Raw genomic sequence first — 23,308 nt, 5'->3', positions numbered from 1 at the left:
GTGGGTCGGTTTCAGGAGCAGAAACAGAGACCACCCAGGTGTGTGTGTGTGTGTGTGTGTGTGTGTGTGTGTGTGTGTGTGTGTGTGTGTGTGTGTGTGTGTGTGTGTGTGTGTGTGCACGCGCGCGCGCATCGTTGATTGGTATCTATATATGTGGGTTTCAAAATGTGGAATGGATTCTTCTCAGGGTAGGCTCAAAACATCCACCTTCATTTCAGTCAGGATTCATGGACCAAGCTGTGATGTTTTCTGTTCTCAAAGTTTTGTGCCGAGGTCTTTCTTCAGAATCATCGCTGAGTTGCCCCAGACAGCTTCCAACTGCAGTTCGTTTGTAATAATATTCCCAGGGATGGTTTTTAGCTCACCTGTGAAGTAGTTCTGGGGAGATTATGGGATGGTGCATCGTCCGTCCATCCGTCCACAAATACTTATAACTTTTTCTCAGAAACAACACATACTCCGTTGAAACTTCACTATAACCTTCATCGCACATGATGTACCAAAGTTTGTTCATGACATACAAAAAATTTCAGGCTTCAAAGAGGGTTAAGGGGGGGGGGGTGTGGGGTTCCCACCCCTCTGTACGTATATAATCAGACGTACCTCCTGACTGTTATAGTGAGCATCGCCGTGGATTATGTCTCACATGGTAAAACAGTATAATCCACACAGAACCACCATCTGTCTGCCACCCAGACGATTTTCCTGCTAATGCAAACCATTCAACCAGGAGACACATAATGCGATCGGAGGGTAAATCGAAACATGTGGAGTGCAACGAGCACTACGCCGATCCCCATTGGGATCGGCCAATCACATCACGTGCCTTCTGGTTGAATGGTTTGTATTGGCAGGAACAATAAGCTGAGTGGCAGACGGACATTTGTTCTGTGCTGATTATGCGGTTTTACCGTGAGATATAATTCATGGAGATGCTCACCATAACAGTCAGGAGGTGTGTCTAATGTATAATAATAAACGACTAATGGGGTCATCAGTGGTTAGATATTTATCAGTGTCATCCTGATGAGGTTAAATAACCCTGTAATAAAGATTTGTGGCTCGGTTTGATGTTTAACTGAGAGTTGACCATATAATCTTTGTCTGTTTGACAGAGTTATCAAGGCAAGGTCTTTGTGTTGGAGATTACACTTTGGTGTATGACTTTGTCTGATATTGAATTGCAGAGTGCTCATCACACTCCACATGATTTGATATTATATATGGTTTTTCCATGTCCCATGCTCTCTGAGCTGAAGAAGCTGCATAAAGCAACCAAGAACACCAACTCAAGATAAGTGCTGTGCTGTTTCAAACCCTTCCAAGAGTTCCTCCACAGCTATGAGGACATTCATAAATTGTACCCACATGAGAATCCCAATGCTGCAAACCCCCTCAGCTGTCATACCGGTTTCATCGCTTTTTGGTGAATCGTCAGTGACAGTGCAGAGAGCAATGCATACCATCGAGGCTTCCAAGCATGTACCACTTGTAAATGTCAAAATCAGTCCACATAGAAATTACTAGAAGGACACTTGGGAGAATGCGTGCCTCCACCACATTATGCCTGGTCCATGAGAACATATTGGGCCCAATACATTTTTGAAATATCATGCTATATCGTTTTTGGCCCGATCTCTCAATGGTGATGAATCACTTACAAATGAAATAATCCTCGTATCCAGATCCGGATTCGGATCTTCACCAAAATCTAATCACTTCGCCCTTGTCACACACCCAACCTGCCCACCAAATTTCATCCCGATCCGTCCGCAATTTTTTGAAATATCGTGCACACAGACACACAGAAAGACAAACAGTCAGACAGACAGACAGATAAACAGAGGTGAAAACATAACCTCCATCCACCTTCTGTGGCAGATGTAACTTCGCCCTATGTTTGACTACTTATTCGGTTGAGATGGTCGCACTCCCCACGAGTCACCTCGAGTGCTATACTCAACTCAGTGATCATGCTCAGTTGGTTGTTCAATGACAAGATGAATTATGCTTTTGCATCGATAGCCTCGGACAATGCTATCAAGCATACCATCAATCGAGAATCAAAGATGTCAGCTGGTATATCACAAACGTCATTCTCAACCACGCAGCTGTTCATGACTGCATCCTGTCCCAAAATGAGCATGCCATGATGAGCGAATAATTGAAATTTCTCGCAGAATGACATTCCAAACTCCATCGTCGAAAGTATCTGGGCAGCACCGATCATGTCAATAGTGGACTCATTTAATTCAAATCCCCACCTGCTGTGCTTAAGTTACTTTGGGAGTCATGACCAACCCTGCCATGAGAAATGACCTGAATGGCAGCGAAATAGGTGAACATGCACTCAACAATTCGGTGAAGAATTCCCACTTGTTGACCACCAGCATAGACTTTAACTCTATTTTCAAGTCTCAGTAGCCGAAGGCATTGACTGACTAAGTGAAAACGAGATCAATGGTGAAACCCATTCAAGAAATTACTCTGCGCACCAATCACAATATATTTGAACAACTCATCATTAGTCAGACTCAGTATCTTGATATGAGAGAGGTTTTGTATTATTCTCTCTCAGTCCTTTTTCGCTCCCTCTTGTGGGTGGAGATGGCCAAATGGCGAAGATGGACAAATCTGCTTTATCTATCTATAATTCCAGCAATGTGTGTGTGTGTGTGTGTGTGTGTGTGTGTGTGTGTGTGTGTGTGTGTGTGTGTGTGTGTGTGTGTGTGTGTGTGTGTCTGCGACCGCTGTTTCTCGACAACCACTGGTCTGATGTAATTGAAATTTGCCAGGTATATTGCCGGGGACCTGAGTATGTGCCTTTTCAAGGTTTGATATTAATCGGACAAGTAGTTCCCAAGTTATGGCCATTTATTTACAAAAGCAATGACAGGACACGGTGCTATGACGTCACAATTGACGTCACAATTCTTCTTCTTCTTTTTTTGCATGTAAGGCACACACGTACGGGCCCGCACTAGTGATATTTGATTGAGAGTAAGGCAGAGAAGGTTGTTGTGGCCTCCTTCCCATGTGATCATTTCATGGCTATCATCAGCAACTTGGCTAAAGGGGTTCTGTTTGTCATATTACAATACGTGAGAAAGAAATGTTGCGCTCAGACCAATTTTGTGACAGACAAAATCACAAGCGGGAACCCAGCGGTTTTGATGAAAAATTCTGAACGCTCTCGTTGTTGGGCCCCTCGCTCGAATAACATTTGATTGCATCATTCCGATCAAACATTTCCAGTCAGTGGAAGAAATTTCTTCCCTGAGCAAGGAGTCCAAGTGGAATTATTTTTTTTTAACACTTGGCAGTCAACCAAGTTTCCTAACCTTGGACGAGATTATTGCATTTTTATCAGTCATTTGGAATTGTCACATTTTTTAATTCACCTCATCCGAGATATCCATCCAATCTGTGAATGAACTCTGGAGTGATTACAAGGAGGTTGACACCCATCTCCTCCTCCATGCACAATATGGCAGTACGATTCATCAGAACATTGCCATTCACAGTCCTGATACTGATGTGATCACGACTGCACTGAGTCATCAAATTCTCGCAAGGTTGTTATTCTTGACCAGCCTGAAGAATCATGCCTATGTGATCTATATTGAATGCCTGAAAGCTTGTCTTGATGGAGAATTGTCTCGCAGTTAAATTGAATTCCATACTTTCACCGGATGCAAGAAGACGACCTATCCTGTTGTATCCAAAAATGAAGCATTTGTGAAAGCATTCACCCAACTTGGCAGCAACTACGAAGCAGAGGCAATGATTGGAAAGTTTTTATGTGTTATCTACGGGCAGGCATCGGCTGCTGATGCAAATAATTCCTGATATTAATTAATTAATTAATTATTTTTTAATTATATAGTAGTATGCTAACTACGAAAGACACATCAATATAAATATTATGTGCTAATTATCATGAGGATATTCACAGACATGCTCTCACAAATGATGAATGTTCTGTCTCATGTTGTTCCTGGTTGGCAGGCAGCAAATGATGAATTGATGTTCGACTGGATGACACAAGGTCCTGCACCTGAAACGATCTTGCAGGTCGTCAGCGGTGCCTGTTAAGTGTTGAAGTGCAAAACAGATCTGTGTGCATGTTGCAACTCCGGTTTGTGATGTACGGATATTTGGAAATGACAGAATTGTACAAATTGCTCGAAAACATCGTCAGAAGTATTATTTGAGGGCACTGATGAAAAGGATGAGGATGATGAGACTTACATTTATTTACTTATCAAATTAGGAGGTCTAATAAGTGTGCTACCTGAGCCAATTGCATCAATATACGAAGATAGATCTTCGACATTAAGCTCGACCCTAAGATAGATGTTTGACTTTCTATACTGCTGGTTATATGCTTCATTTGACAACCTTTGCATCATAAAAAACATGATCATAATATGATGAAGCCCCTAATTACACTAATTTTAGCGGGTTCATGACCGATTGTCGAGGGTGTGCCAAAAACAACAAAAACCAAACCCATAAAAAACAAGCTCGAATGAGCTAAGATCCTCGTCCTCTTAATGATGACGTCATAAAAACGAATATGACGTAATTGTGATGTATCAGGTTTGCGATAAATTATCTGTGCTAATGCCCGGCTTGATTCCCGCAAACAAGATTCAAACAGCTTGCCTAGTTTCGGAGATAATGGTATAGGCGATTTCCATTAGCGGCGATATTATGACGTCAACTTTTTTTTCTAGGAAGAATTTCCAAAATCGGAGTTGGTTGCTGCCTGCGCGTGGGCTTTCTGCATATACATGGCAAGTTTCACGAAGATCCGATGAAAACTCTGGGTTGTGAAACAAAAAATGTCAAAAAATAGGAATGACGTCATAAAAATTGATATGACGTCATAGTGATGTATCATATGTGCGGTAATTCATCTCTGCTAAAGCCCTGTTCGATTCCCACAAACAGAATTCAAAAAGCTTGCCTAGTTTCGGAGATAATTTTTTTAGGTGACTTCCATTAGCGGAGATATTTTGACGTCATAACTTTTTTTCTCGGAGGAATTTTCAAAATCAGAGATGGTAACTGTCTGCGCAGGGTATTTTTATATTTATATGCCAAGTTTCAGGAAGTTTCGATGAAAACTGAAGGCTGTTTTAAAAAAAAATCCACAAGAACAACAACGTGAGTAAGACTTAGAGATCCTCCACGAGGATCTAAAAATCCACAATACGTTCATTTTATTCTGAATTACATAAAACTTCAGGAACATGTGCTACATTTGGTGCGACACAGGTGTACTAGTGGGGCAGATAGGCAAATCAATTGTGCAAATTAATGTCTAAAGCATGAAAGTTCTAACATACCATCTACATTCCATAAGGTTTCTTTTCAGACGTGGAGCCATTCTGGGTTTGACCTTGAATGACCTTGAGAGGTCAATGACCTCGAACATCGAAGATAACTGTTTTTTACCATCCCATCCTTCATTATAAACATGTTGAACGATGTAAACAATGCATTTTTATTCCAATAAAGATGTGTATATATCCTACAGAGTGTTTGTGGTTAATTTCAGGTACTTTGATGATCTAAATCATTTAATTTTCATTGGTCCAACACATTTCAATATGATATTTTCATGTAAAATCATCTTAGATTGCGCTAACACTATTTATGCTTCGTGTGTTTCAGATCGCCTGTCAGACTCATCCTGGAGGTTCTGCTAACAGCTATCCTTAGATTATAGAACTGTTTAACAACTGGTGGTGGCAAGCCTGAAGAAACTATATTCACAGGGTAGTGGAGGACGCTGTCACCATGTCAAAACGCCATGTCTTGATAGATCCAACTCAACCTTGCAGCACATCCAAGCAACCCAAGCCACCTTGCCCAACTAAGTGGAAGCTTTGTATTCTTTGCCAAGCAGAAACATGGGAAGCCTTGCAGTGTCCAGCCAAATCCAGCAAGAAACCTGTGGGTAGCGGTTATGTGTCATTGGAAAAGGACCTCCTCCAGTTTCAGGACATTGGCCACATGCCGACTGAGCTGAATCTGGACAGATTGGACGATGGAGGTGGCGTCGAGGCCACGCTGATTGCACACAGTGCTCAGTGGCATAAAACCTGCCGGTTAAAGTACAACCAAACAAAGCTTCAGCGACTAGTACAGCGGAGTTCAAGTGGTGGTTCGACTGTTCACACACGGTCTGCTCACAGCCACGTGAAGCTCACAGAGCCTGTGTGTTTCTTCTGCAATGAGTCAGCTGGCTCTGAAGGCCTACATGAAGCGTAAACCAAACAGATAGACACAAATGTTCGGAAGTGTGCCTTAGAGCTGGAGGACACGGAGCTGCTGGCAAAACTTGCCACCGGAGACATGATTTCCCTCGACGCCAAGTATCACCGCAACTGCCTCCGCATTCTCGACAACAGAGCCAGACAAGCTGCCTCCAAGGATGAGCATGGGGATGAGGCTCGTCTGCATGGCATCGCCTTTGCTGAGTTGGTGGCATCCATGGAGGACACGCGTGGCGACGATTGTGCTCCTGTTTTCAAGCTGGCAGACCTGGGTGACCTGTACAAGGTCCGACTGGAACAGCTGGGTGCCACAGTGGAGACTCGGATTCATACCACCAGATTGAAGATCCGACTCGTGTCTGCCTTCCCTGACCTAAGAGCACATTCACAAGGGAGAGACACACTTCTGACGTTTGCAGAAGACATTGGAGATGCTCTCAGGAAGGCCTGTGACCATGACAGTGATGCCATGCATTTGGTGCGAGCAGCACAGGTGGTGCGCAAAGAGATGTTCGACACCAAGTTCGCCTTTGATGGATCATTCCAGCCCGAATGTCAGAAAGCAGCGGTTCCACCAACACTCTTGGCTCTGGTGAACATGATTCAGGATGGGGCCAACATCAAATACCAGACCCAGCTGGTGGACACAGCCACCACAACTGCCGCCCTAACAGTGTCACAGCTGCTGGTCTTCAACAGTGTCAAACATGCACGGGCAGTGAAGTCATCAAGCACCTTGCGTCACAGCAGTGACCGTGAAACTCCACTTCCACTCTACATTGCACTGAAAGTCCATGCTGTCACACGCAAGAGGGGGCTCATTGACACACTCTTCCATCTCGAGATGTGTGTCTCATATGACCGCCTCCTACAAGTGTCATCCGACATCGCCAATGGAGTTTGCCAACGCTTCAGGATGGAAGATGTTGTGCAGAAAGGGAGCACAAAGGTGACCATACGCACGGTCGACACTGATGTCGTGGTATTGGCTGTGGCTGCATTCCTGAAGATAAAGCCGGAAGAAATGTGGATAGCTCTTGGTGCTGGCGTCAGTTTCAGGTACCTTGGTGAACACAAAGTGGTTGGCAAGCTGGATCCAAGAACCTGTGCCACTCTCCCAGTCTTCCATGCAATCACAGGATGCGACACTGTCTCTGCATTTGGCGGCAGGGGAAAGAAGACTGCCTGGGACACGTGGACGGCTCTCCCTGAAGTCACTAAGGCCTTTGAAGAGCTCTCACGGGTGCCAGGTGCTGTAAGCGAGCTGTCCATGTCACTAGTGGAGCGCTTCGTGGTGCTGATATACGACAGAACCAGCGACACCATGGAGGTAAATGAAGCGAGGAAACAGCTCTTCACTCAGAAGTCCAGGACCCTGGAGAATATCCCACCCACACAGGCTGCTCTGAAGCAACACATCATGCGTGCCACCTACCAGGCCAACATCTGGAACCAGGCGTTAGTTCCTGACCCTGAGCTCGCAAGCCCTTATGATTGGGGATGGGTAAAGGATGCAACAGGATGGCAGCCACTCTGGACCACCCTTCCAGAAGCATCACAATCCTGCTGCGAACTGATACACTGTGGGTGCAAGCAGGGTGCACTGGGCGCTGCAAGTGCAACAAGGCAGCCCTCATGTGCACTGCCCTGTGCTCATGTTTAGGAGACTGTTAGATCATCTACAGAGGACAAACATGGACAAACATGGCCTGAACTATATTACTATCACCCTGTCCATCACTATTCTTCAGATAATTGATACAGATGCATATATGTTAAACTTGTTCAATCCAGCCTAAATAAACACCGGCTGAGGTCATTGTTTGCATATAAAATGTAACCTGTAGGATATATGTGGAGTCTAAGTAAGAGGTATGTGCAGCAACAGGTAAAATAGCTTTTAAAAAAGTGGTGTATATTGAGGTTTTTCCTGCGATAATGCCAAAAATGAAGATTTTTCATAGTACAAGGTCAATGACCTCTCATAGGGCTCGGAAGTCAAATCTGAAGTGGCTCCACGTCTGAAAATAAACTTTATGGTATATACAAACACTGCTGAAAATTTCATGCTTTAGTCATAAAATGCACAATACATTCCATAGATGAGGTTATCTGCCCCCACTATACCAAATATCAGAACCGTAACTTGTAAGACGTTAGTTTGGCACTCGGCCGATCACATGCCACAAATGCCCAACTCTCCACTGAACACAGATTTGAACATGACGGGCGAAGTTGTTGAGTACACGCTGACAAATCATTCGGTCAATGGTATGGACCTAACTTTCTCTATGATTGTTTGTTTCATTTCAAATATGCTTCTTGGGTTATCCTTGTCCACTGTCTTTGAGATGTCGTCACATATAAAAATCTAGTGGGCTAAGACAAGGGGAATATTGAGACCACTCGATGTTGAAGCGTCGGCCAATCACTCTCTCATCGAACTGGCTTGTCATTCATTCACGGGACTCATTTGCGGTGTGAGGGGTTGCCCCATCCTGCTGTAACCATTGTTCTTCTCTCCGAAAGCTTCTTCTGTGACCAAGAACAGCCCAGAACTCATTCAGCACCTTAATGTAGTGTTCAGAGTTGATGGTCATGGGATTAACATTTTCATCTTCAAACCAGAACAGTCCAATGATGCCACGTTTCTTCAATGCCCACCAGGCTACTTGACTCTTCTGTTCTTGGTTGCTATCTGGTTGCTGGATAGCTGTCATTTCTTGGAAGCACGACTGTGCCGCTGATGCTATGCCCCTATTCCAGTACACTAATACTCATTTTTCCAACCACAGAAGGATCACAGGCTGAGTCAACCCCACCTGGTGTTAATTCAGCAGAACTAAAGACATTAAGCCAGCTGCCCTAGCCACTAAGCCAAAACCAGGCTTGTGCACTTGACTGAATGTAAGGGTCTCTGACAAACCTCAACCGGCGGTACTGTGCCCCAGTCGACATTGCTCTTGTATGGATTTGGACATTAAGCAAAAAGTGAGCCTCACTGGAGGAGAAAACTCGGGTCTCCATTATTTTTCTCCACAATCCCCCGGGGCATTTCAAGACGCTAATTTTGTCTGGGTCAGTGAGTTTGTGTCTGACTTGTATTCCTGATGAATAAACTTTCATGTCATGATGCAGAATCCTCCTGAGATGAGAAACTGTCAGTCCAAGTCCTTGACTGCTGCTGCGAAGCAACTTTTTGGACCTTTTCTGAGTGACTTTTGGACCCTCTCAATGACCTCAGATGTTCTCAAAGAAAGGCGTCCAGAATGAGTTGGTCTATCCGTTGAATTTGAGTTCAAGTTGTGCACAGTTCCTTGCTCTGGAAATGTATTCGTCCATTTGAATATTCTCTCTTTGCATGGGGCGTCTCGATAGTTAAATGTTCTCTTGAACTTTGTTTGAGATTGGATAAAGGATTGTGTTTCGATGTAGGATTCTACAGACAAAGCCTTTTCTTAATTTGTCCAGGGCATCATTTCCTACAGGACCTCAGAAATTATCTGAAACGAGCAGGGGTACCTGACGTTGCCCGGTGCTGTTCTAATCCTGTTGGCATTTTGAAGAAATCAACTTTTTTCTTTTTTAGGTGGGGGGGGGGGCTAAAACACCAACCTACACACACTAAGGAATGGTGCCGGGAATCATTTAATATTTCCTTTCACATAGCGACAAAGGCTAAGGCACTACAGAGTGATTTAAAAAAAAAAACAAACTCAAAACGAACTTTTTTTTTTCAAAAATTTCAAATAGGTTTTTGCCTAAAACACGAAACGGCATTCACGGAGGAACCTCTAAAAGTTTGACGAAGATCCGTTTGTCCATCTCTGAGAAAAATTGTGACATGCAGACAGAGACAGCAGACGTCTCTCTTATAGTCGGGATAAGAGAGAAAAAAATAGGACTGTCTGTTTTGAAGCTCATGTGTATCAGAAGCAGCAGTCACTCAAACCTCCCGCAGACCTCCTTCGACCCTGAATTTTTTTTGATGCTGTGAGCAAACTGAGGTTCATCACGGGTGATGAAGGTTGTGGTGAAGTCTCATTGAAATTGTGTAGTTCGGAGAAGAGAACAAAAACCTATTTTGGGGGGGGGCCAAAAAGCCTCCCATAGACTCCCTTAATGAAAGAGCCTGGTGTTGGCGCAGTGGTTAGGGCAGCGGCTTGGGATCCAAAAGGTCCTGAGTTCAAGCCCCGTTCAGCCACTGAATTAATACACCAGGGGGTTGACTCAGCCTGTCATCCTTCCGAGGTCGGCAAAATGAGTACCAGTATACTGGGCCGGTGTATACCCTGGTTAAAATAGGTGTACCATATCCCTGTGTTGTAAGAGGCGACCAGGGTTGCGTCAGGAAGGGCATCCGGCGTAAAACATGTGCCAAATCACTATGCGGATCATACGGATGATCCGCTGTGGCGACCCCTAACGGGAGCAGCCGAAGGAAGAAGAAGGAGGAGACTCCCTTAATGAGCGCAGATTTTGATGCGGTCGATAAACTTTGGTGCATCATGGGTGATGAAGGTTGAAGTCAAGTTTCATCTAAATTGTGTGTGTAGTTTTGGGGAAGAGAGCAAATACCTATTTTTTTTTGGGGGGGAGTCAAAATAAGCCCCATAGGCTCCGTTAAATAGTGCAGATTTTGATGCGGTCAATAAACCTTTGTTAGATGTTAGATATGAAGCTTGTGGCCAAGTTTAATCAAAACTGTTTATTGGGTTCAAGCGATAATGAATGAAGTGTTTACAGACTGACTTGACTGGACTGACTGACTGACTCACCTACAGACACTGCTCGATCGCATAAGCTCACCTGACTAAAGTACAGGTGAGCAAAAAAAACCCTGAAAAATAGATTAATCTACACTAATATAAGGCAGTGTGTGTATGTTTGTGTGTGTGTGTGTGTGTGTGTGTGTGTGTGTGTGTCTGTGTATGTGTGTGTCTGTGTGTGTGTTTAGTTTGTATCTCCACGTATGGGTTCCAGGTTCCAGATTGTGGTATAGAGCTCTCCCAGGTCTGTGTGTGTGTGTGTGTGTGTGTGTGTGTGTGTGTGTGTGTGTGTGTGTGTGTGTGTGTGTGTGTGTATGTGTTTGTGTGTGTGTCTACATATGGGGTTTCAGAATGTTGAATGCAGGCCTCCCAGGGTGGGCTCAAAGTAGCCACCTTAAATTTGGTAACGGATCACGATTCATGGACCAAGCTGTAAAGTTTTCTGTTCTCAAAGTTTTCTGTTGAGGGTTGTGCCAAGTGCTCTCTTCAGGATCGTTACTGAGCCCAGGACGGCTTCCAACTGTAGTTCCTTTGTTGTGAAATTCCCCGGGATGGTTTTCAATGTCTCTGTGAGGTTCTTCTTCATCATTCCCATTAGGTTCTTCATCATCACTGGTACAACTTTGGCATTCTTCAGCTTCCAGGATCTTTTCACTTTCTGCTTGAGGTCTTGGTATTTGGTTATTTTCATGATTTCTGCATTGTTAGTTCAAAATCACTGGTATTGACACCTCAATTAGCAATGCCTTCTCTTTTTTTTTTGCAGCTAAGTATGATATCTGATCGCAATGCTTTATTTTCAATGTTCACACCTGATGGGATCATTAGGTCATACGTGAGCGGTACTTCAATATCTTCAGTGATTGCTTTTGGTTCATTTTCCCACAAATTTTCTGGAACTGGAATATCAAAGTTTTTGCAGATGTGCCAGCAGATTACTTTACAAACTTTGTTGTGTCGTCATGTGTACAGCTGTTCTGACACGTTTTTTTTTTTTCTTGTTCGGTCATTAAGCGTCACATATCATTCTCTTTGCTAACCCCACCTGCACCCCTCACCTGTCTTTTGTTTTTTTCCTCCTCTCCCCCACCCTTTTCTCTCACTCTATCTCCTCCTCATAAAATGCAGCACTCTCCTCCCACACTTCTGTCGCTCTCTCTGCGTGTGTGTCTCTCTCTTTCACACACCTCTCCCTCCCGCAGTGAAGAGCAACGTTTGCTGAGTTGTCGCTCTCCCCACATCGCCCCTAACTCCCCACCCCCATCCTCTCCGCCTCACCTTCCCCCACTCACCCTACACCTGCCTCTCTCTCCCTCCCTCTTTGCCCCCCCCCCACTTTATTGACCCATCAGCAAAGCGACGGGTTGTATTTGCCAGTGGTGAATAAAACAGGGGGTTTGTTTTTTTGTTGATGATTTTTTTTTGGCACACCTGGAATGACGAACATACTTCATCCTCTGAATCTTCATAGTGGTTTCTATGGACGTGTGTATTTTTATTGTCTCCCTTCATTATTGACTAAACTATGATCTCTCAAAAATAAGGACGATCACGATTTCTCGAGATTTGCTTAGTTTCAAACATGGTAATTATTTCAATAATGTACAGGCAACCAAAGTATTTCTGCTTTTGAAACCATGTTTTGTTATCTCAGGCACCCTCTGAGCATCGTGGCGTTTAAATGTGTAGTCTCAACGATACAAGTTCATGTAAATGAGCAAAATGACAAAAGTGCCTCGATTGACATGGGTGCCAACTTTGAGCCCCCACTGAGCATCGTTGGGTGGAGATCTGATGGAGACAATTTCTTTACCTCGAGTCCACCATATAGTTCTCTATCAAATATGAAGAGTTCAAGTAGAACTCGTTTTCTTTCTCGGAATGAAAGTCGTTTTTAGCCACTTATTACAAATGCTTCTCACTGCCTCAATCATGACATAATCAGAAAAACATCTATTTCATCAACAGGGTTTCATCGATACAAGTAAACAGGGAAAGAGTGAGTTACAAAAACATTGATTGTGCATGAGTACTTGACCTTGAGTGTCGTGTTAGATCCCAATATCATTTAAAAAAAAAAAATGGTCATTTCGCCAGAATTCAATCGACCCTCGAGAAAATTCAGGGACTTTGCGATAAGAAAAAAATAAAATATATTTAAAATTCACATGAGATTATTCCTTATTTTTCATGACATTGATAGTGAATAATGTATGTGAAATCCTGCGAGATACATCATCGAACAATCTGCAGCTGGATAACTCTGGTGTCTACAGCATCTTCAACTACTTTTGTCTTTTGTCTCAGCCGGTTTGCAGTTACAACGATTGATTGCAAGATTTGATCGCTCTAACGTAGGCTCAACTGAAGGTGTATAGAAGGGGGGATGCGATGAAGAAAATGCTTCGGAGAGCCGCTTTCGACCTTCCTGCTTGGGTTTCACCCTTGGAGGTCCCTGGGCTCAAGAAAAGTGGCCATTCACGTGGTTTTTTTGACAAATATGTGGGGAATGTAATTGTGGGATGGACTTGCCAGATAAGACACAAGTGCGCCCTTTCAAGCAGACATGACAGACGGACAATGGACTGGCGTTTCCTACAATAAGAGGGGCTTTGCGCGGCGACACCGCCCATTCAGTTTGTTATTACTTGTGTTCCATGAGGTGCTGGGGTCCAGTCTAGGGAGATTGTTTGCAAGGATTACATGCTTAAGCTAATTTTACCTGTGCGCAAAACGCGTCCCATTTTGTCAACTCCAGGTGCGTCTGTTGTGTTGAGGACAGGTGTAAGTGGATTCGCTCGTGTTGCGACCTACAAGAGGAGAGGAAGAAGGAGGAGGGCATGGGTTCACATCGCTTAGACCTCAGCCGTTGAAATTCTCTCTCGATTTCCATTGTCCTTGCCCTTCCATGATCTTCCACTTGGTTTACAAAAAAAATCTCATCTGCAGGATCTGATCTCTTACATGACCTTGAGTATCGTTGTGGTGCTATGTCGAGCATTTTGTGGGAAAATAGACTGGGAAATGCCCATCATCTCCCAGGAAATAGGGTGAGGCTCGGACAGGAATTTGAATTTGGCCAAGGTATCGGCACACAATGCCCCATTCGTTTTGAAAGGATCTTTAATGTTGATGAGTGAACGCGACCAGACTAGACACTGGACTTAATATTCATCCGGAGGATGATAGTCATTGATGCAATGCCCAACTTGCAAATCTGTACCTTGACAGTTTATAGTTGGGTCAGGAATCAAACCCAGATGAGACAGGTAGCACACTCACCTTTGAGCTATGTGATCTATCATTTCAGCCACTAGATTTTCATACTTTCATGTTATTATTTCATTATAGGTGAAATCGTAATCGCTTGTGAGCCATTTTGACAGTAGGATAGCTTATTTGGAAGAATATGTTTCCATTTGGGCTGCTTAGTTTTGGGTCTCTTCCTGGGAGAATTGGAAGACAGTAAAACAGCAGGGGGAATTGCATTGTGGAGCATGAAATTCTCTCGGATGGGTGGTTAAACTTGCTGATTCATCTCCAATGAATGTTCAATAACTTTTGCAAATTAAGCTTTCGTCTGATACTCTGGCCATATTCCCACATATTTATTGTATACGTTTGATGATGCCGTTATCTCACTAAAGGCCTTTTATGAACTAATGTTGAACTTCCACAGTTGTGTCATGGTCTACAATCAGTGAGCCTCCAATGGGAGATGACATATAAAACTCTGCATCGACCAGGAAGCATCATGGGGGCGGGGGGGGGGGCGAGAGGGTCCGAAGAAGGGTGTTTTCTTTGCCTTTGGCAACCCCAAGCTCTGCCTTGGTATGGAGTTGAAGCCATGAAAGCCCGAACCATACCAGGTGTAGTATGTGCCACAGACAACTTGGTCACTGCTGTATATGTGACAGACAATGAGCTTGGCAGAAATAACACGGTTTTCCTGCTTGGGTTTTACCTTTGACCTCAGGTGACCAGCAGAGATACCTGTTGAATGGCATCGCCCGCTCAGTGCTTTTTGCTTCTTTGACAACAGCATATAAATGTGAACTTGTTAAAGAGAGTTGCTTGGCAGGGTAAAGAGGTCAAATAATTGCTAATAATTAAGACCAATGAGAATATGCACATCCAGATGAACCCATCAACAAGAAATGAGAAAATGTATGTTAAGATTAAATATGAACAAGGGAGAAAGTGTTAAAGCGAATGCTTAGCAGTGATGGGACAAGACAACCATTTGAAAGAAAATAATGTTGAAAGTGGAGCAAATCAAAAAAGGAAGAGGAACGACTGGGCTTTGTCAGGAATTGACACAGGTGCCACAGAAATGAATCTTTCAGCCTCTTTCCCCGACATGCGAGTTAATGTGTAATTATGTTGGCTTTGTCTGTCGACTGCTCAATCCCTCCATCTTGTGTACCGTGTGGTAAGTGTGAACGCTGTGGGTACGTACCACTCCAGGGTGGCGGTAAGGTTGGAGAAATCCCTTGATTACCTCCAACACCAAAGGTGGATGGAGGTTATGTTTTCACCCCTGTTTGTCTGTGTTGTTTGTCTGTGAGCATGATATCTTAAAACATTATGGACGGATTCGGACGAAACTCAGTGGACAGGTTGGGTGTGTGACAAAGACGAAATGATTCAATTTTAGTGAAGATCCAGATCCGGATCCGGATACTATAACTTTTTTAAGTGATTCTTCACCATTGAGAGATTGGGCCAATAACGATATTTTGCACGATTTATCAAAACGTTGTGGACAGATTATGATGAAACTTGTTGAATGAGTTGGTTAGTAGTGGGGCAACTTAGCATAACAATTGTGCATTTTGTGAGGAAAGCACCAAATTTGGCACACTAGTAGCCTATCATATTATGAACAGATTTGGATATTGGGCCATCTCAAATTCAGCTGCTGATGGCTGTGGCAGCCATTTTCCACTGCCATCAAAAATTTTGAGATGGCACAATATCCAAATGTGTTCATAATATGTTAGGCTACTAGTGTGCCAAATTTGGTGCTTTCCTCACAAAATGCACAATTGTTATGCTATATTTAGCTAAGTTGCCCCACTATAGGTGACTAAAACAAACTGATTCGATTTTGGTTAAGGTTCGGATCCAGATCCGGCCTATCAGTGGGACACAAAACATAAACCGTTCAGCCTTGCGGAGGTATGCACTCCACCCAGTGCCATCCTAATTTGGCACTGACTTTAGATGAATGAAAAACTACAAAGTAAATATTGTTAAAATGCAACATTTTCGCCCTTACTCCAGTCTTACACACAATTTTAAGAGCAACAATCGATGAACTCCAAGCCATCTTCGAGACAATTCCAGTTCAGAATGCAAGGTGAGCGGTAGGCCGTCCTGAGCCATTGCTGGACTGCAACTAGCATGATGGCAAAAATAAAACGACTGTAGTGCTTCCTTTCACAAAGCCAATGATATTCTCGAACCAACACAGCACTCTACCACAAACAATGGCACTACTCATATACTGTAAAGCACATGTAACATTATAGTCAAAGCTAACTCGTAAATGGAAGTCATCAACATGGTGCCGAAAGAACTGTCGAAAATGTTTGCTCAAAAGAAAAAATGTTTCACAATGTATAGTGCAATCAGTAATAAATATACCAGGAAAATTGCTTCTAGGCTACGGTTAGGCAATGATGGCATTCAACAGTGTACGAATGCATGCGTTTTCTCCTTTCAAGTGCGGGTGCAAGGGTTAGGTAAACGAATGCAGAAAATCGTTACAGGTAGTTATGCACTAAGTCTTTGTAGCTTCAACACCTTTTTTTTTGTAACCAGCCGAGTATCCTCGCTTGAGTAGGAGTAAAATTGTCAACAGCTTGGCCCGGAGAGGACCCATTAACAGCAGAAATGGCCAAAATCGAAAACAGGGCAGTATTCACAAATTTAGCGACGAAAAAACAAGGTTTCAGGTTCAGGGGGCAACCGTGTTTCCTGCGCTGAGTGGCCTGCACGAGATTTATGGTCGGAAGAGATCCCTGGCGTACGTGTGAGATACGGACAAAGGCACCTCTGTACGTCCACATTTCGCTTGGCAGACACCTCTTGCCAGTCCCATAAGAGTTTTGAGCAGGAAATGCTCTGATTTTTGGCACCTTTAATAGGTCATAACTATGCATGCTATTCAAATGATTATAGACCCGTACTCCCAGGGTGACTGAAGTTGTAAATCTCAGATGTATAAGGTGTTTAGCCACCTCCTGACCATTGGGATTTTCTATTTTTTCACCATTGCTCAGTTCTCAGGGAGATTGGTGTCTTGAAACAACTATATTTTCCAGTCAAGAACATATTGAGTTTCCTAAAATTAGTATTAAGCCATTGCTGTGCTTTTTTTATAATTCATAATTCGATCCCGAGGGTTTAAGGGAAATGCAAAGAGACAAAAAAGGAAAAACTCCCACGTTTTTGTGACATTTCAGAGGACGAAACTTTGCCAGTGTCGAGCTCTCTTGACGCCTCGTGCCTGTAGGCAGCACACACTGGCCGAGTGATGCTACGCAGAGACCATTCATAGAAAACCTATTGCTACCCACGGGAGCAGTTCACAGCTGCTTGGGATACACCAGAGATTACTCGCCGGGGCCTAGTGAGAAAAAGAAAGAATTGGATCAAATCATTGAGTGTGCTCTGTTTTACATGCCAGAAATGTCATGTCTAGCTTTGTGGCTCATTCTTCGTCCTGTCCTGATGTAGAGAGATGGTGCAAGTGGGGGGGGGGGGGGGAAGAACAAGCTGCAGTTCTTATGCTAGACTCATTTGCATTACCTTCCAAACACTGTCACTATGGGTAAAATCACAGGCCCACCCATAGGAGCACCAATTGGTGGCACAAAGACCACCAAAGCTCCGGAGATGATATGTCAGAGAACTCATTTGCATTACCTTCCAAAGCCTGTCACCGTGGGTAAAATCACAGACCCACCTATACGAGCTACACTTGGCGGTACAAAGACCACCAAAGCTCTGAGGATGATACGTCAGAGAAAGTGAGCTTTCAGGCATGAGAGGATTCTGTCATGTGAGTAATAAAGATATCTTGTCTTTCAACAATCCTTTGTGTGTGCTTTGAATGAAAGCAATAGAAAAAAGTACGAAACAAAAATTCCCAAGAAAGCACCTCTGTCAACGCGATTTCTCTTACAAATTCTCACATTGCTTCAAATCCTGTGAGGATTCCACCGCAGGCTCCAGGTTTGAATTAGTGGTTAAATGTATGGGGTTAAAAAACTTTGTCACTGACTGCCTCCTTCCCTCCCACCCCTCCGTCCCTCCCTCTCTCTCTCTCTTTTTGCATCTTTTCAATGCGTGAGGCCACTTTGCTAATTATGTGCAAAACAGACACATATCGAGAAGATTTATTACCTTATTTCATTCATTCACATGATCATTTTCAACATGAAATATCTCGAAATACCATTCAGGTTGATTCTTCACTCCAATGTGCCGGATTTTACCCCTCCTTGGGACAGCCTGGTGTATAACAATACGATATATATATATATATATATATATATATATATATATATATATATATATATATATATATATGTGTGTAATACATATGTACACTTGTGGGGTGTGCTTACACATTGTCAGCATATGAACCATATTTCCCCATTGTCTCGGCTCGCTCACATGCATTTGTTTTTTTTCATTTATTTATTTTCATTTATTTATATTTTAAAATATGAATGTTGTATGATGAGTCTGTGATTTTTCCTATTGTGTCGGCTTCGATGTCCAATGGCACATAAAATTACTGAGCTTCCCCATTGTCTCGGGTCGCTCACCTGCATTTGATTATTTATTTATTTATTTCCATTTATTTATATTTTCATATATGAATGTTGTATGACGATTCTGTGATTTTTTCCCAGTGTATCGACTTCGATGTCCATTGGCACACAAAATTACCGTACTTCCCCATTGTCTCGGGTCACTGACCTGCATTTTTTCCCCATCATTTATTTATATTTTCATATATGAATGTTGTATGACGATTCTGTGATTTTTTCCCAGTGTATCGACTTCGATGTCCGTTGGCACACAAAATTACCGTACTTCCCCATTGTCTCGAGTCACTGACCTGCATTTTTTCCCAATCATTTATTTATATTTTCATTTATGAATGTTGTTCGACGATTCTGGGATTTTTTTTTCTGGGGTAGCAGCTTTGATGTACATTGGAACAAAAAATTTCAGCTTTCTACGTCACCTGGAGATCCCAATCTTTAATATCAGTTTGTCATTCAATCAGTGGCTAGAAAAAAAAACATATATATATATATATACATATATATATATATATATATATATATATATATATATATATATATATATATATATATATATATATATATATATATCTATTATAACACCAAGCTTGCACACTAAAAATTCGGCTCGCCGTCACACGATCCCTATTATATGAAATTGCTGTGGCACTTAACGGACATGCCGACAATGTTTGGGAAGTCTTGGCGTTCCATAGTACCACTTGCATTTTGCACAATGCGTATTTTTGTCATTCCCCGTGTGCGGTCTGTCGTCTGCTACCAGCTATGTTGTACTGGTATCCCGTGCATGTGCACGGGTATCGCTAGTATATAATCTCGATTGGCAGATTTCCTTTCATTTATTTGTGACCATAAATCTCAGTCTTCAAAGACCTGAGTGCAACACGAATGCCTTCCTTGTTTGAAGGTGATGTGTCGGCACAATTTATGTGCATGACGTCAGTGTCAAGTTACGTCTCGAGTCAGTGTTTCTCCTTTTGTTTAATTTATCATTCCTGTCTGCAAACTTTCTAAATGGTGATCAGTTGGGTAGAGAAAATGTGTTTGTTTGGCAAATGACACTTGTTGCTGAAAGGTCGTGTAGCAAGCACTGTGATGGGACTCGATCTATGCCCTGCTGCCTCGTCAAGTTAGGGGCATTCAAATTTTTATTTATTAACCAGCTTAGAATGATCACAAATATATTATGTTTATATAGTGTACACGAAAAGCATGGAGTCGACAATGGATTCGCGAATACATAAACCGGTTCACTTCAATACCTTCAGTAAGTCACCCACATGGATTGGCACCACTTGTGGACCAGAGCATGCATGCAAGGATGCAGTGTGCAGTGTGCAGATTACCTCCTCACCTGAAGGCCATGAATAAGGCAACAGGGTTAGTTATTTCGTTATTATTTTTTTAATTTTTGTGTTTTTTTGACCAACAATAATATGGTAATTCTGAAAAGAATTTGGGTTTCAGGAAATGAGAATCCAAATCCTTAATATTTAAGTCGGATTTGAATCCAGTCTCTGGCACACCATGCAGTCCGACTTACTTCCCCCGAGGCTCACCTCCATACCCTAAAGGTGAGTTGAACAGGAATACTGGGATATGATGTACCAATGGTACACCACACTGTGCACTCACAGGAAGGTGAGAACCGTGAGATTGCTTTTCAAAAACTCTTTGCCACCCAAATCCTCCAAGCTAAACAGGCTATTATTAGCACAAAGCGAGACTTATGCTCTTGTCCTACCCGTGAAATGATGACAGATGACGTGCGTCTCATATCCTTACCGGCTGCGAAGAAGTCATTAGTTCCTGCCAGTTAATAAACAGAAACGCTATAATGCAAGTGTGGTTAATCATGTTACGAAACAGAAGGGCAGTCTGTTCATTAATGGTACGGAACGCTTCACAGGCCTGTCTCACCTAATGCACAAAGCATGCAGGGATTAATGGAAAGCAGCTGCTAAAACCCGCAAAGCAGCCTGTCCGGGACGAGTATTTTGCCAAAATTATTGTCACTTGTTACCTTGGCGAGCGAGGGAAATCGCCCCCTGGGCACCCATTTCGTGGAGCCACATGATATAGAGGGCTTTCAGCGATTGACGCTGCCTGTGGCCTATATAGGCCTTTGGCTTAAAGGGCATAATGACTAGTGTGTATCGACATGTGTAGGTCCTTATTGCGTGAAAGGGACTTGAAACAAACTGGTAAACACACACACACACACACACACACACACACACACACACACACACACACACACACACACACACACACACACACACACACACACACACACACTCATCTTGATTGAAGTCAAATTCAAAAAAAAATGAGAGGAATATAAAATCATCCATTGAAAATAGTTCAAATAAATCCATCTGTAATTTATGGCTTTGAATGTAAACTGGACAAACATCTTTACCTTCGCCAAAGGAGAGAGGATTGCATTTGGGTCTGTTTGTTTGTCTGTTTGTCCGCACAGAACTTTTGTGTTTTTCTCTGCAACCGCTTGGCACATTGAGATGAAATTTTCAGCATTGGTGCGACTACTCATGTAGAATATTTTAATGATCATTGTGACGTCATAGGTCACGTGGCGTGGCAGCCATATTGGATAAACGGAAAAACTTTGGACCTCTATCTCTGAAACCTGGTGTTGGCTTAGTAGATAGGGTGATGGCTTGGGATCCTACGGTCCTGAGTTCAAGCCCCCTTGGCTGCTGAATATTTCATGGAATATACCAGGGGGTTGACTCAGCCTGTCATCCTTCCGAGGTCGGCGAAATGAGTACCAGTGTAGCAGCCAAAACGCTGCATGCCAAGGGAAGGGGTATTGACGGATTTATTAAATCTGGGATTGGTGTGGTGCAGGCATGATGGGCCGAATGGCCTCCTCCTACACATAAAATTTCTTCTAATCCTAGAAACTGCACCAAGGAAAAGCACATGAAACTTGGCACATCGCAAGTACTCATGGGGAATGAGTGTAATTTTTTATGACATCATAGTATCTTCGTTATGGCATCATAATTGCATATGTATAACGCCGCATCTGATCAGTATGAAATTTTTTGAGGGTCACCTCAGGATAAAATGGTCCACAAATTTTTGATGACGTCATCAGTCACGTGATTCAGCAGCCATATTGTTAAAAAAAACTTCAAAAACCTCTGAAATGGCTGAACCAGTCATCACTGCCAGCAGTTATAAAGTGGCAGTTCTAATAATTGGTTCATGAGTGCCAGCCAGAGTGACCACTATATTCGTTATGTCTGTGTGTGTGTGTGTGTCTGTCTGTCTGTCTGTGTGTCTGTCTGTCCAGAGGATAACTCCGTGGACTTTGATCAGATCTTGATATATGGCCATTTACATATAAAATAGCCATTTTTAGGGGGTTGGCGGATTAAAAATCTATCTTCTCCTAGAGAATTGACTGAATAGAATGGGTTATTCGGTATTTGAATAGCAAAATGAATTATCTAAAACCTGTCGTTGTCGGATTTTTCATTTTCGTCCAAAGGTCAAGGTCACAAGGTCAAAAACTTAGAAAATTGCGAATTTTGACATAAAAAACAATCTACATCGTCAAATACCGCTCGTGAACCATTGTCGTCTTCAGACTTGTGTCTCTTATTCATTACGTAACACACCAGTATACAAATGCCACACAAAATGCACCACACAAAACTACACAAGCACCACACAATGCACCACACAAAACAAGTCCTGGCAAGGGTCTGCAATCTCTGATTGCTCTTTTTCTTGTTCTATATAATGTTTCTACTGGTTCAATGATTTAGCATTTCTGGATCAAACACTAAACACCTTCGTTAAAAATATGTCCACATTGAATGGGAGGAAATCCTCAAGGCCACAATAGTTTGGTTAATAGTGAACGCAATAGTTTGGTAAGGGTTGGTTAATAGTGAACCATTTAATCGATATGTTTATATCTAATGTATTGAATACAGGGATCATTTAAGCAGGTTTGAGTCTGCAGGAAGAGTTGGTCTTCTTTCCCTGCCCTTGTGATTATGACTCGAAGCTGAAACAAGAATCAAACTCTGACATGTGTGTTGGAACAAAACTATATGTAACATAACTATTACTGGTAGCCAAAGAACTCAATGCACACCTTCATCGATCGTCTACCAGAAGTTTATTCAGTATTGTAAACAGACATTTTACTTGATACAATGTAATGTGTGATTGACTGAAAAGACACAAATTAAAACAATAAAGAATCTTGATCGTCCATGTTCCAAACAGAAACCAAAACTATACCATGGTTAACAACAGCAATACCATCTCTAGTTTGGCACCAAAAGTGAACAACCTTTGCATGGCTACTTGAGCACAAACAGCCCACACATACACCTCAACAGTCTATCGTTCATGAACCTGG

General features: G+C 42.7%; 1 pseudogene; it reads left to right on the top strand.

Annotated features, from left to right (window-relative positions):
• The first annotated feature begins 5,934 nt into the window (after positions 1 to 5,934).
• LOC147018894 (uncharacterized) lies at positions 5,935 to 7,950 on the top strand (annotated as a pseudogene).
• Positions 7,951 to 23,308: the final 15,358 nt, after the last annotated feature.

This window comes from Eptatretus burgeri, chromosome 10 (assembly GCF_056783735.1).
Source record: "Eptatretus burgeri isolate ZD-2024b chromosome 10, Ebu_testis_v1, whole genome shotgun sequence".
Classification (NCBI taxonomy): Eukaryota; Metazoa; Chordata; class Myxini; order Myxiniformes; family Myxinidae; genus Eptatretus; species Eptatretus burgeri.
This window is presented reverse-complemented; position numbering and strand designations above follow the sequence as displayed.